We start from the raw sequence: 14,214 nt of genomic DNA, 5'->3' as shown, positions 1-14,214 counted from the left end.
CCTTTAAGTAGAAACATGCAATGGTGATTTCCTCATCGCAAACATTTTATTGAAACAAAAGCCCACAACAGTGGTGGGTATACCACCACAAAAATGTCAATGTCTCAAATACTTGTCATGTGGACTTGAGCATCAATTACAGATTGAAAATGATGTCTCATGATGTTCACAAGTCAACTTATTTGTTTGCTGAGGCATGGCATCCCACTCTTCTTGAAGGGCGACCCTCAGGTCTTTGAGGTTCTGGGGTACAGAGTTACGAGCCTCTAAACGGCGACTAAGCTGATCCCATAGGTTTTCTATGGGATTCAGGTCTGGAGAAAGTGAAGACCACTCCATCTGAGGTACTTGGTAACAGGTTGGGTGACACTCCGACTGGGTAGATACGTAGGCATCAGGAGACGGTTCCCAGGCCGAGTTACAATAGAAAAATTACAACTCCTGTACTCCACTAAATTTCTTCAAGTGTTGTATTTTATTTAAAAAGCGGATTTCCAGTTCAAATGAAATGTACTGAGTACATTTCTTTTGAACTGGAAATCCACTTGTTAAATAAAATACAACACTTGAAGCAATCTAGTGGAGTACAGGAGTTTTAATTTTTCCATTTTCCATTTGAGGTTCCCCAGTCTCCAACAGCCCTTTCCTAATGATGCGACCTTGATGAGCTGGCGCATTGTCATCCATGAAAATGAAATTAGGTCTGTGTTGTTCAGGCAGAGGCACAATGAATGGATTAATGATGTTATTAAAGTAGTATGGACTTGTCACTGTACCATTCATAAATTGTTGGGCAGTTGCATATTGACTAGACACACTACCACTACCACCACCACCACCAAAGGCTCGTCTTGTGACAACAGTTAGTGCTCTCCTTGAAGTCTCCAACATCGCTGGTGGCCATAATTTCTGCTCAGTGTGAATCGACTTTCATCAGTGAACAGCACTGAGCTCAGTGGCCACTTCTGTCTGAGAAGATCCTGCTTGAAGCCTCGCAATGGCAAGGTACTGTTGATCAATTGCTAGGTGTTGTTTGATCTCATGATGTCAAAATGTGAACAGCATGATGTGGAGGACTGTTTAAATACCAATTCTTATTGGACATTTATTGGGCGATTCATGGATCAAACACCTGTTGGGAATTTTTCTGTCAAGCTCTTTCTTAGAGAACAGCAAGCTGCGCAAAAAATATTGAAACAATGAACAATTTGACATGTGCATTCAAGTTTAGAGAAGGTCACATTAATTTCAGAAGAAGTTTCACATTAACATTACAGAAGACAGAGATCCGCAACTACGCGATCAAGTGGACTCCGTGAATTAAATATATTTTTTTAACCCCTCCATCACTATTTTACTTTGCATTCTGTATTCATGGTTATAAGGGAAAATAATACAGATCTGGTCCCCAGCTCGATCATCACCTAGCAACCATGCGTGAAAACGGTACCGCATTCACACTTGCTTGCGGATGCTTGCGATTTTCACGCGGCCCCATTCACTTCTATGGGGCCTGCGTTGCGTGAAAAACGCTGAATATAGAGCATGCTATGGGGCCTGCGATGCGTGAAAATCACAGCTCATGTGCACAGCCCCATAGAAATGAATGGGTCAGGATTCAGTGCGGGTGCAATGCGTTCAACTCACGCATTGCACCCGTGCGGAATACTCGCCCGTGTGAAAAGGGCCTAAGTATTAATGGCGCACCATATAAACTACATGTAGATATACGCCTGTATATTAGACCACCTGTTGACACTGAATCTGAAGCACATTAACCGCCTCCGGACGGCCTAACGCAGGATCGCGGTCCGGAGGCGGCAGCTCCAGGCAAGAGTCATGCAGCGGTGCGTCATCTCGCAAGACGCGAGATGACGCACTTAGCCGGCCCGCGCATGCGCATCGCGGGCCGGCATTTGTTTGAGGGGGGTCACGTCATCAGCTTGCCAGCCAATGATCGTGGCTGGCAAGCTGATGATTTTTAAAAAATCCAATCACAAGCCATCTAACACATTATATTTGTAAATATAATGTGTTAAATGGCTTCCCTGCTCCTCTGCTGGTCCTTTTGGTCGGTTGGTCTCAGCAGAGGAGCAGGAATCACAGTGAGTAGCACTAAACACCACACACTTAGCCCCAGATCACCCCCTGCACCGCAATTAACCCCTTGATCACCCCTGTCAATCACCTAGTGAAAGGAAAAAAGTGTAAACTGTCACTTTTTTTTTTTTCACTGGTATTGACTGTTAGGTTTTAAGGATAGTTTAGGCCCCTTGGTTAGGTAGTTAGCGATCGTTTAGCGCCCAGCCCACCGCACCGCAGTCACTTATTCACTGATTAGCGTATCGCTAATCAACATTTGTACTTTTATAGTATCTGTAAGTGATCAGAACTGATCAGTCAGATCTATAATAGTATTAGTGTCACCTTAGTTCGCCCTCCACCCAAAACGCTGTGTTTGCCCGATCAGGCCTGATCGGTCGCCCACATGTGCGTTCACCCACGCCCGCCCCGCCGCAGTGACAAAAAATATATATTTTTTTGATCACTGCACAATCACTTTACAAGCGCTGCGGCGATTAAAAAAATCAGTTTTGATATTTTTTATCAACCGCAGCGGCCTCCGGTACTTCGCTAGCCTCCCATTTGTAAGACTGGCTTGCTTTTTTTCTTGGGTAGTCTCAGGGAATACCCCTAAATTTAGTAGCTAAAATGTCAAACAGGGGGTATTCTTCTGAAGAGGCCTACAGGCTTCTGACCCAGTCAGATGAGGAATGGGAACCCTCATCTGTTGAATCTAGCGGGTCAGAATATGAACCTGTAGAAAGCAGTGGCAGTCTGACACAAAGTTCGGACGAGGAGGTTGAGGTCCCTGATACCACCAGGCGTACCCGGCCCCATGTCGCTAGACCACAGGTTGTGCAGGATCCGCTTCAAGGGCAGCAGAGTGGGGCTGGCGCTGTCGGATTACGTGGTGAGGCATACACCAGCAGCGCAGCCCTCCCTGGACCTAGTACCAGCACTGCCGTAGAACCTGGTGAAGTGGCGAGCACCAGAAGGGCAGTTGAAGCTGGTACGTTGGCACGTGCAGTAATTACCCCGTCGCAGCCACCGCACAGACAGGCCCGTAGAGCCCCTAGAATCCCTGAGGTGCTGAAAAATCCTGATTGGCAGTCCCCAACTTCAGCCGCACCATTAGTTCCCCCTTTCACCGCCCAGTCTGGAGTTCGGGTTGAGACAGCTCAGATCGGTTCGGCCCTGGGATTTTTTGAGCTGTTCTTGACTGCGAAGCTCTTGGACATAGTCGTGGTAGAAACAAACCGATATGCCACACAATTTATAACCGCCAACCCGGGAAGCTATTATGCCCAGCCTTTCCGGTGGAAACCAGTCCAAGTTTCCGAAAATTAAAACTTTTCTGGGCCTTCTCCTTAACATGGGTCTAACCAAAAAGCATGAATTGCGGTCATATTGGTCCACGAACCCAATTCATCACATGCCTATGTTCTCTGCTGCCATGTCCAGGGCACAATTTGAGGCCATCCTGCGTTTCCTGCACTTTAGCGACAACATCTCCCGTCCCAGAGGCCACCCAGCTTTTGACCGGCTCCACAAAATTCGGCCCCTCATAGACCACTTCAACCAGAAATTTGCAGATTTTTATACCCCTGAGCAAAACATCTGCGTAGACGAGTCCCTAATACATTTTACCGGGCGCCTTGGCTTCAAATAATACATCCCAAGCAAGCGCGCCCGGTATGGGGTCAAATTGTATAAGCTCTGTGAAAGGGCCACAGGCTATACCCACACATTTTGGATCTATGAGGGAAAAGATCAGACCCTGGAGCCAGTCAGTTGCCCTGACTACCTGGGGAGCAGTGGGAAGACTGGGTCTGGGACTTGGTGTCACCCTTATTTGGCAAGGGGTACCATCTTTATGTGGACAATTTCTACACAAGTGTGGCCCTCTTCAGACATTTGTTTCTAGAACAGATTGGCTGCTGTGGCACCGCGCAAACTAGTCACGCGGGCTTCCCCCAACGGCTTGTTACCACCCGTCTTGCAAGGGGGGAGAGGGCTGCCTTGTGTAACGAAGAACTGCTCGCGGTGAAATGGAGAGACAAGCGTGACGTTTACATGCTCTCCTCCATTCACGCAGACACGACAATCCAAATTGAGCGAGCAACCAGAATCATTGAAAAGCCCCTCTCAGTCCACGACCATAACCTTCACATCGGAGGGGTGGACTTTAATGACCAGATGTTGTCTCCGTATTTTGTTTCCCGACGCACCAGACGCTGGTATAAGAAGGTGTCTGTATATTTAATTCAATTGGCTCTGTATAATAGTTTTGTTCTCTACAGTAAGGCTGGGAGAACAGGATCCTTCCTCAAATTTCAGGAAGAGATCATCGAGAACCTCCTGTATCCAGGAGGTTCCTTGGCCCCATCCACCAGTGTAGTTAGCTGTCTACACGAGCGACATTTCCCCAATGTCGTTGCTGGTACCTCAACCCAACCGTCACCCCGAAAAAGATGTCGTGTCTGTAGCAGGAGTGGAATAAGGCGTGGCACCCGCTATTTCTGTCCTGACTGCCCTGACCACCCTGCCCTATGCTTAGGGGAGTGTTTCCGGAAGTACTACACACAGGTACACCTAGCATAGGGATCACATCTCACCAGGACAGGCACACAGGGCTATTAGGGCCCATTCACACACAGCTGCTGCAAACCTCTCCTTTCACCTGGGACAAAGTGCATAACGCACTTCGCCACATCTTTGGGCGATTTGCGCTTTGCACATTGTCCCATGGGGAAGGAGAGGTTTGTCCTATAAAGGTAAAAAAAAACAAAAAAAAAAAACACCAGTAAGCAAAAAAGTTAACGTTCAGTTCCAAAAGTTAAATAAAGTTTATATGTTCTGTTCAAAGGTTATTATAAAGTTAATAAAATGATTGTGTTGCGGCCTGGTTTTTTCTTTTTTGTTTAGTTTTTTTTATCTTCCAGGTGGACCAACCGATCGACTAGCTGCAACACTGATGTGCATTCTGACAGAAGCATTGCGCTGCTGTCAGATTACACACAAGTCGGTGTATGCGGCGCTGCAAGACGAGATTTCTCCTCTGCAGTAAAAGATACGTTTGCCAAGGCATATGAGCTGAGGAGGTGGCGGTGTTCATATGCTTTGGCAAACAGTTTGTATATAAAAAAAAAATTAAAAATCCCGGCAATGATTTATTCATCCACATCAATTGATGTGAATGGAGAAATCGGGTTTGCCAGGGCATACAAGCTAAGTGGGTATGGATGTTGGGCGGAGCTCCTATGTCCTGGCAGACGCCTTTCCCCTCCTTTTTTTTTTTGGCAGAGATTTTTTCATCCACATTGATCGATGCGAATGAAGAAATCTGTGCCGTTCATTTTTTTTCTTTCAGCCCAGAGGCTGAACGGAAAAAAAATCTCATTACCTGTATGCTCAATATAAGGAGAATAGCAGAAACTCCTAATGCTGGCCATACATGTAATTATTGCGGAGACCCTCAAATACCAGGGCAGCACAAACACCCCACAAATGACCCCAATTTGGAAAGAAGACACCCCAAGGTATTCGCTGAGGGGCATATTGAGTCCATGAAAGATTGAAATTTTTGTCCCAAGTTAGCGGAAAGTGAGACTTTGTGAGGAAAAAAAAATATATCAATTTCCGCTAACTTATGCCCCCAAAAAATAAAAAATTCTATGAACTCGCCAGGCCCCTCATTGAATACCTTGGGGTGTCTTCTTTCCAAAATGGGGTCACATGTGGGGTATTTATATTGCCCTGGCTTTTTAGGGGCCCTAAAGCGTGAGAAGAAGTCTGGGATCCAAATGTCTAAAAATGCCCTCCTAAACGGAATTTGGGCACCTTTGCGCATCTAGGCTGCAAAAGAGTGTCACACATGTGGTATCGCCGTACTCAGGAGAAGTTGGGGAATGTGTTTTGGGGTGTCATTTTACATATACCCATGCTGGGTGAGATAAATATCTTGGTCAAATGCCACCTTTGTATAAAAAAATGGGAAAAGTTGTCTTTTGCCGAGATATTTATCTCACCCAGCATGGGTATATGTAAAATGACACCCCAAAACACATTCCCCAACTTCTCCTGAGTACGGTGATACCACATGTGTAGCAATTTTTTGCCGCCTAAGTGGGCAAATGGGCTCACATTCCAAAGAGCACCTTTCGGATTTCACAGGCCATTTTTTACACATTTTGATTGCAAACTACTTCTCACGCATATGGGCCCCTAAAATGCCAGCGTAGTATAACTACCCCACAAGTGACCCCATTTTGGAAAGAAGACACCCCAAGGTATTCTGTGAGGGGCATGGCGAGTTCCTAGAATTTTTTATTTTTTGTCACATGTTAGCGGAAAATGATGATTTTTTTTTTCCTTACAAAGTCTCATATTCCACTAACTTGCGACAAAAAATAAAAAAATTCTAGGAACTCGCCATGCCCCTCACGGAATACCTTGGGGTGTCTTCTTTCCAAAATGGGGTCACTTGTGGGGTAGTTATACTGCCCTGGCATTTTAGGGGCCCATATGCGTGAGAAGTAGTTTGCAATCAAAATGTGTAAAAAATGGCCGGTGAAATCCGAAAGGTGCTCTTTGGAATGTGGGCACTTTTGCCCACCTAAGCTGCAAAAAAGGGTCACAGATGTGGTATCGCCGTACTCAGGAGAAGTTGGGGAATGTGTTTTAGGGTGTCTTTTTACATATACCCATGCTGGGTGAGATAAATATCTTGGTCAAATGCCAACTTTGTTTTAAAAAAAAATGGGAAAAGTTGTCTTTTGCCGAAATATTTCTCTCACCCAGCATGGGTATATGTAAAAAGAAACCCCAAAACACATTGCCCTACTTCTTCTGAGTATGGCGATACCAGATGTGTGACACTTTTTTGCAGCCTAGGTGGGCAAAGGGGCCCACATTCCAAGAGCACCTTTTGGATTTCACAGGCCATTTTTTACAGATTTTGATTTCAAACTACTTCCCACACATTTGGGCCCCTAAAATGCCAGGGCAGTATAACTACCCCACAAGTGACCCCATTTTAGAAAGAAGACACCCCAAGGTATTTCGTGATGGGCATAGTGAGTTCATGGAAGTTTTTATTTTTTGTCACAAGTTAGTGGAATATGAGACTTTGTAAGGAAATAAAAAAAATCCTAATTTTCCGCTAACTTGTGACAAAAAATAAAAAGTTCTATGAACTCACTATGCCCATCAGCGAATACCTTAGGGTGTCTTCTTTCCGAAACAGGGTCATTTGTGGAGGTTTTCTACTGTCTGGGCATTGTAGAACCTCAGGAAACATGACAGGTGCTCAGAAAGTCAGAGCTGCTTCAAAAAGCCGAAATTCACATTTTTGTACCATAGTTTGTAAATGCTATAACTTTTACCCAAAGCATTTTTTTTACCCAAACATTTTTTTTAATCAAAGACATGTAGAACAATAAATTTTGTGAAAAATTTATATATAGATGTCGTTTAAAAAAAAAATAATTACAATTGAAAGTGAAAAATGTAATTTTTTTGCAAAAATTTCGTTACATTTCAATTAATAACAAGAAAAGTAAAAATGTCAGCAGCAATGAAATACCACCAAATGAAAGCTCTATTAGTGAGAAGAAAAGGAGGTAAAATTCATTTGGGTGGTAAGTTGCATGACCGTGCAATATATGGTGAAAGTAGTGTAGTGCAGAAGTGTAAAAAGTGGCCTGGTCATTAAGGGTGTTTCAGCTAGGGGGGTTGAAGTGGTTAAGTCTACGCATAACAGAGAAGATTAAGTATTAATGCCACAGCAACTGTACTAGATAAACACTCCTACATATTAGACCACCTGCTGACACTGAATCTGATGCACAGTAAGTCTACACTGACCTAAACAATTATTAGGAACACCATACTAATACGGTGTTGGACCCCCTTTTGCCTTAAGAACTGCCTTAATTCTACGTGGCATTGAACAAGGTGCTGATAGCATTCTTTAGAAATGTTGGCCCTTATTGATAGGATAGCATCTTGCAGTTGATGGAGATTTGAGGGATGCACATCCAGGGTACGAAGCTCCCGTTCCACCACATCCCAAAGATGCTCTATTGGTGACTGTGGGGGCCATTTTAGTACAGTAAATTCATTGTCATTTTCAAGAAACCAAGTTGAAATGATTCGAGCTTTGTGACATGGTGCATTATCCTGCTGGAAGTAGCCATCAGAGGATGGGTACATGGTGGTCATGAAGGGATGGACATGGTCAAAAACAATGCTCAGGTAGCCCGTGGCATTTAGACGATGGCTAATTGGCACTAAGGGGCCTAAAGTGTGCCCAGAAAGCATCCCCCACACTATTACACCACCACCACCACCACCACCAGCCTGCACAGTGGTAACAAGTCATGATGGATACATGTTCTTATTCTGTTTACGCCAAATTCGGACTCTACCATTTGAATGTCTCAACAGAAATCGGGACTCAGACCAGGCAACATTTTTCCAGTCTTCAACAGTCCAATTTTGGTGAGCTCATGCAAATTGTAGCCTCTTTTTCCTATTTGTAGTGGAGATGAGTGGTACCTCGTGGGGTCTTCTGCTGCTGTAGCTCACCTTTCTTTCCCATTCTGACATTCAGTTTGGAGTTCAGGAGATTGTCTTGACCAGGACCACAACCCTACATGCATTGAAGCAACTGCCATATGATTGGTTGACTAGATAATCGCATTAATGAGAAATAGAACAGGTGTTCCTAATAATTCTTTAGGTGAGTGTATATATAACAGAAAAGATTAAGTATTAATGGTGCAGCAAACAAACTAGATAAACATGCCCATATAGTAGAGAAAGTCTATATATAACAGAGCAGATTAGTATTAGTGGTGCAGCAAGTGGACTAAATAAATGTGCCTACATAGAGTATTAGACCGCCTGTTGATGCACAGTAAGTCTATGTATAACAGAACAGATTAAGTCTTAATGACTCAGCAAGTGAACTAGATAAATGCACCTGTATATTAGACCACTTGTTGACACTGAATCTGATGCACAGTAATTGTATGTACAACAAAACTGATTAAGTCTTAATGACACAGCAAGTGAACTACATAAACCTATATATTAGACTGCCTGTTCACAATGAGTCTGATGCACAGTAAGTCTATGTATAACAGAATAGATTAAGTATTAATATTGCAGCAAGTAAACTAGATAAACATGCCATATATTAGACCACAGTAAGTCTATGTATAACGGATTAGATTAAGGCCTCATGCACACGACCGTTGTGTGCATCTGTGGCCGTTGTGCAGTTTTCCGTTTTTTTTTTCACGGACCCATTGACTTTCAATGGGTCCGTGGAAAAATCGGAAAATGCACCGTTTGGCAGCCGCATCCGTGATCCGTGTTTCCTGGCCGTGAATAAATAGGACCTGTCCTATTTTTTTCACGGCCAACGGTTCACGGACCCATTCAAGTCAATGGGTCCGTGAAAAATCACGGATGCACACAAGATGCACACAAGATTGTCATCCGTGTCCGTGATCCGTGTCCGTTTTTTCCTATCATTTCAATGGCAAACTTGACTTTCATTTTTCATGTCCGTGGATCCTCCAAAAAACAAGGAAGACCCACAGACGAAAAAAAACGGTCACGGACCTACGGACCCCGTTTTTGCGGAATGTGAAAAAATACTGTCGTGTGCATGAGGCCTAAGTATGAATGGTGCAGCAGATGAACTAGATAAATATGCCTGTTGACAATGAGTCTGATGAAGGGTAAATCTATGTATAACAGAACAGATTAAAAATGAATGGCGCAGCAGTTGAACAAGATTCACAGGGAGATTACACTGTGTTTGCAATGTCCCTGCGCTCTCCCTATGCTCTCCCTACAGTGTCTAAAACTCCCCCTTTTGATCTCCCTGCACTCTCCCTGTCCATTCTACAATTAAAAGCTTTCTAAAACACTGTCCCTAGTGCTTGCCACGTCTCTCCCTATGCTCAATTCATAGTGAAATGACAGCGAGCAAGATGATTTTTTTTTTTTAGGGCTGTAATATCACTGGGGATGACTGTCTGCTGATTGACTGGCAGCACAGCATTTTAAGTCATATGGCATTCCCAGGCTTTTTACTTTCACTTTGTTACACATGTAGTCCCCATTTTAGGTGGAAAAAAAATTTGTTACCACAAAGAGCGAGGAAGTTAGTTCTTGTGCGAATCAAATTTTTCCATAAATTTTTATTGAAGTAAAAAAAAACTGCAGTGAAATGCATTGAGAGCACTCCCATGCTCAAATTCATATTGGAGAGGACTCACGTACTCGTACACATAATGGAGAGAACTTAAAGAGGAGTCCTCTCAATGTATTTTACAATCTGACAGAGCTTGAGATATTTTGCAAAGAAGAATGGGCAAAACTTTCAGCCTCTAGATGTGCAAAGCAGGTAGAGACTACCTCCAAAGACTTGCAGACACACTCTGCTGTCAGGCAGGCAGAGACTAATACATTTTTATTGTAAATGAGACTCAGAGACAGACAGTTCCTGATGAAGATTCAATGGCAGCACTAATTGGGCAGTATCTGAGATATTGATATGATTTCAGAGTTCACATTTCTTGCAAGTAGAATAGAACAGTGGGGTTTCCCTCTTCTAATCTTAATTCATACAGTGTCTTCTCTCTCAATAATTCCATTAGTTGTAGCAAAGCAGAAACAGCCCAAAGTAGCTGCAACTTGAAGGAGTGTTGAGTGCTGGAGGCATCTGCAAGTTGGAGGAAAGAATTTGTCTTATACTGGTGCCAAAATGGCATTGAGTGGTTGACTATGAGACAGAGACAGAGTGGTGAGAGACTCTGTGGCAGAAAAGGAATCTACTGTTACAACAGTAGAACAGTGAATGAGTACAGAGACCAAAACTGAGCTTTAGGTAAGCTTTTAGGCCTTGTGGTACTACCAAGAAGGCAATAGAGATTGGAAACTGTTATGAGACATGTTGGAGATATTTATTGTTTATAACATAAATTGAGAGTGTAAGAGCATCTGGAGCTTGAAGTTCCACAGATAATGTTATAGTAAATCAAATTTATTGGTGTACTAGTGTCAATCTCTGATGGTTGGTGGAAACATACTTGCTATTGATATGCTCTAAGATTGAGAATTGTTTTATGGGAGATCCCGACTACTTCTGTCAGGAAAGAGAAGGATAGGGCACATTGAATTTCAATGACACATCTATTTGTTGTCCCAGAAGAAAAGCCTCTACCAGAGGTATCTGTCAGTGGCTTTCTCCTCTCTCCCACTGAAAATGCATACATGCTTGTCCGAATGTGTATGTGTATAGAGGTGTTGGGAGAGATGGCTGTCAGTTGGATAAGTGTTCATTCAATAGCTTGTGAAGGTGTATGGATACCTTAAGGCTGTATTCAAATGCAGAGCTTCTATAAAGATATAGATCTATAATGTAACGTATACGTGGGATTTAATTGTGCCACGATATACCGACAGTATGCGATTTTTACAGGTTTGCCTCTAGATACCACAGTATACTACAGTACCACAGTACTGAAAACTGTAGGTGACTGTGCTGCTTTGCAAGAATAAATATTCTTTATGCATTTATTTTTATAATGAAAATCAGTGGCAGATAAACCCAAATATATGGGTATCTGGACAGTATAATTTTCAGTCTGTCTGAAGAAACAATTGTGAAACAATAACATTCTTCTTCCCAGATTTTTTTTTAGCATATACCATCTGTATTCTATAGATACAACAAAGTTGGTACTGTTAGTTTATAGTTGCATCATTTTCTTTTCAGCATTTCTTTTTAATCTATTCTCTACAAGTATGTCAAAATTATACAGTTGCATCCTTTGTTTAACCTGTTGGGGACATATGATGTACCGGTACGGCATGATGTCCCGGTACTTAGGGACACATGACGTCCCGATCACCGCGCGGCCGGCGGTGATCAGAACCCGGTGCCTGCTGAAATCAATCAGCAGGCACCGTGGGACAATGCCCAGGGGGGTCCTGTGACCCCCCCTATGTCGGCGATCACAGCAAACTGCAGGTCAATTCAGACCTACGGCTTGCTGCATTTCCGGGTTATTTGGGTCTCTGATGACCAGATAACCCGGAAAGGACGGTGATCGATGGTGCAATAATACACCACCAATCACTGTCCTGGGATCCTGAGAGGTGACGGTTACGCCACCTCTCAGGATCGCATTTGATTGGCTGGCAGGGAGGCTGGGCAGAGCAGCAAATTTGAATTGCCGGAGCTCCTCTCCCTGCTCATACTGGTCCGTGGAGCGGGAGAGAGCGGAGCTCCGGCTGTGTTGCCCAGAAAAAGTTAGTTTTTTGTGCCATCAGTCTGTAGGGACGGGTAGGGATAGGCTATTTTGGCAGGGATAGTGAGGGATAGATAGGGGGAAAAAGTTTTTTTTTTCTAAAGAACTTTTACCACCTTGATCGGGTTTCTGGGGTCCACAGCACTTAGCTGTGTGACCCTAGACCCTCCCAGGGGTGCTGCAACTTGCCCCCCTCCCCCCACCCTTTTTTGGGGGAGAGACAGTTTTTGGGAGACAGTTTTTTTATTTATTTTTTTGCATGCGCTGACTGTGGCCGGAACTCTTTGCGTCCGGCCACTGTTAGCGCATCGCCCACCCCACCTGACAGTGCGTTTGTAACTTTATTTTTTCTTTTTTTACACTTTTTTCATTTTGTTTAGTTAGTTTTCCTTTTTTTTTTTTCTTTTTTTAGCTGTAGGGCAAAGGTCACGAACACGCGTGTCCCCACGCACACTGAATAAAGATTTACACGCACACACAAACACACACTTCCCTATGGCCCGCCGGATGTTCTCGGCCGAGGAGGCATACGCCCTGCTTGCCTCCAAGTCCGAGAGCCCCAGTGAGGACGAGGATGACACCACTTTCCTGTTGTCATCTGCGTCCTCCTCATCATCTAGTGATGATGATGAGCCTCCAAGGCGGCAGATCAAGGGGACCACCATGCCAGGGACACTCTGGGGCTTGTACTAGTTTTCCGGCCCACCAGATCAGTCCACCTGAGTGAACTTGTCTGGTGTACCCCAGAGAATTTTGAGCCCGAGATTCCTGATTTTGTAGGCCAGGAATCCAGATTTCCACAGTGGGCTTCACTGAATACAACTAAATCTGATGATGGAGCAAACGAACCTGTACGCTCAACATTTCTTTGCTCAACACCCGGGCTCCCTTTTGGCTAGGGCCGGTGGCTGGACTCCGGTCAGTGCAGCCAAAATGAGGCCTTTTTGGGGCCTCGTGCTGCACATGAGCCTAGTTAAAAAACCTAGTGTAAGGCAGTACTGGAGTGGGGACCTCCTCTACCTAACTCCACTCAGCAGTATGGCCATGACACGTACTCGGTTTGAGGCCATCCGGAAATGCCTGCATTATATAGATAATGCACCATGTCCCCCCCCAAGGTGATCCTGCCTATGACCACCTGTACAAAATCAGGCCGGTCATTGATCATTTTTGGGCCAAATTTGTGGAGGCCTATGTACATGGAATGGAGATTGCGGTTGATGAGTCTTTCATTGCTTTTAAGGGGAGACTCATTTTCCGCCAGTATGTTCCCTCTAAGCGGGCGAGGTATGGCGAGAAGCTGTACAAACTTTGTGAGAGTACCTCCCGTATTCAACACCCAGAATGTCCCCTCACTCTGGGTGTTAGTGGGAAACTTGTGTGTGACCTTATGCACCCACTGCTAGATAAGGGTGGATAACTTTTATACTAGTATCCCCTTGTTCCAGTCCCTCGCCGCCAGATCCACGTCTGCTTGTCAGACCGTGCGGAAAAATCAGCGCGGCCTCCCTACCTACCCCCTCCAGGTACCTATCCCCAGGGGTGAGACCCGTGCCCTTAACAGTGGAAACCTGCTGCTGGTCAGATATAAGGACAAGAGGGAGACAGTCCTTGTACTGTCCACAATTCACGGTAACGGCATCAGCCCTGTCCCTGTGCGAAGTCCTTAAGCCCAATTGTATCGTTGACTACAATCTGTATATGGGAGGAGTTGATCTCTCTGACCATGCGCAAAACCCGGGCATGGTACAAAAAAGTTGTGGTCTATTTAGTGCAGATTGCCTTGTACAATTCTTTTGTACTGTACCAGAGTGCTGGC

The sequence above is a fragment of the Bufo gargarizans genome, chromosome 4 (genome assembly GCF_014858855.1).
Source record: "Bufo gargarizans isolate SCDJY-AF-19 chromosome 4, ASM1485885v1, whole genome shotgun sequence".
Taxonomy (NCBI): domain Eukaryota; kingdom Metazoa; phylum Chordata; class Amphibia; order Anura; family Bufonidae; genus Bufo; species Bufo gargarizans.
This window is presented reverse-complemented; position numbering follows the sequence as displayed.